This window comes from Orycteropus afer, unplaced genomic scaffold (genome assembly GCF_000298275.1).
Source record: "Orycteropus afer afer isolate SDZICR_OR568_19922 unplaced genomic scaffold, OryAfe1.0 scaffold00437, whole genome shotgun sequence".
Lineage (NCBI taxonomy): Eukaryota > Metazoa > Chordata > Mammalia > Tubulidentata > Orycteropodidae > Orycteropus > Orycteropus afer.
In genome coordinates, this window is record NW_006922024.1 from 2,514,105 (window position 1) to 2,516,218 (window position 2,114).

The window sequence follows — 2,114 nt, forward strand, 5'->3', positions numbered from 1 at the left end:
AAAACAAAGCCAGGTGAGCTTGAAGGACTTGTCTGTTTTAACCATTGAGCCATTAAATTTTTAATGACTTTAAAGTTTTAAATTATAAACAAATCTCTCCAGATTTTCTGGGATCTATGAATAAAATGGATTGATGTGAAAAACAGAGTATAAAATAAGAAAATAAGCTTTCTTATTTTTGGTTGTTTGTAATGACATTTTCCAAATAGTAGCAGGGAGCTGTAAATGTGGGAGTGATGTAGCTTCACCCAGAGATGCTTTCCCAGATGGGATGGATAAGAAACATCCAGTATTTGGATTTTCTGTCAATTGAGATATTCCACCAGTACTACTCTGAGGTTATCCCTACCCTATATCTCTTGCTCTTGTTGGCTCTCTACATAACCAAATATGGTATCCTCCTCTAGAGATTGATTTATACTGATAACATATCCAAAGGAAGCTGTGTTGTGATTCATTCATTAGTTTATGGAAATAGATTGTCAGTCCATTTTTCACAGACTATCTTAATCTAGAAGGTCCACTGAAACCTGTCCACCATGAATGATTCTTCCCGTACTTAAACACCTACTGGTGGTATAGTTTCCAGAATCATATCAACATACAAACTACCACAATAGCACAAATTGACAGATGAGTAATGGAAATAACTAACAATGAGCTCTTCTAAAAGCTTTGATTTATTTATACTTCTTGTATTTTTGAAAGTTTCTAATGTTCCCCTTGTCAATAGGAAAGCTTCATTAAACCTCTTTACCATGACTTTCAAGTACTTCTGTAGTCTAGCATCAACATAATTTTCCAGGCAGAACTTCTGCCACTCCTTAACTTTCAGGGTAATTTAGAAGCACATGAAATAAATAGCAGTGCTTTAACAAACTAAGCCGACATGTGTCTATCAATTTGCTGTACTGTGGTGACTTGTGTGTCACCATGATGCTGGAAGCTATGCCACTGGTATCTAAAAAAACAGCAGAATCACCCATTTTGATTTCAATTGAGCTTCCAGACTAAGACAGACTAGAAGAAAGGTCAGGTGATTTGATTCCAAAAACTTAGTCAAAGACACTTTATGGATAAGCACAAAACATTACCCAATATAGTGTTGAAAGATGAGCCTCAGGTTGGAAGGCACTCAAAATAGGAGTGGAAAAGAGCTATCTCTTTGGAGTAGAGTCCTTAACGATGTAGAAAAAGTAAAGCCACTTGAACCTTCATTTGCTGATATAACACAACTCAAAATCAGAAAAAAAACAAAACAAAGAAACAAACAAACAACAACAACAACAACAACAACAAAGCTGCATACATCCATTAGTAATCAGAACATGGGCCATAATAAGTATTTATCAAGGAAAATTTGGAAGTTATCAAACATGAAATGGAATTCTTAAAGATCAGTATCATAGGCAATAGTAGATGAAAAGGACTGGTATTTGTCATTTTGAATCCCACAATGATAGGGTCTACTTTACCAGGTATGACAAACTAAAGAGAAATGGCATATAATTCAGTGTCCAAAAGAATATTTCAAGATCTATCTTGAAGTGTACTGGAGTTAGTAGTAGATAATATCCATACACCTGTAAAAAAGAACAATCAATAAGACTGATCTTAAAATTTACACATCAACCATGAATGCTGTAGTTGTTAGGTGCTATCAAATTGACTCTGACTCATAGTGAGCCAATGTGCAACAGAACAGAACACTAACAATCATTACTGCATTATTTTCATTATAGTTTCTATGCTTGCGCCTGTTGTTGCATCCTGTATGACAATCTTTCTTGTTGAGGGTCTTCCTCTTTTTCCTTGAACCTTACTTTACCAATAATTACATCTTTCTCCAGAGACTGTTGCCTCCTGATTACATGCTTCTAAGGAGCATTCTGGCTGTACTTCTTCCAAGACAGGAAAGTTCATTTTTCTGGCAGCCCATGGTATATTCAATATTCTTCATAAACAACATAATTAAATTGTAACAATTCTTCTTTTGTTTCCTTATTTGTTATCTAGCTTTCACATGCATATGAAGCGATTGAAAATACTATGCATACATTGATCAGACACACCTTAGTCCTCAAAGTGACATCTTTCTCTTTTAACACCTTAAA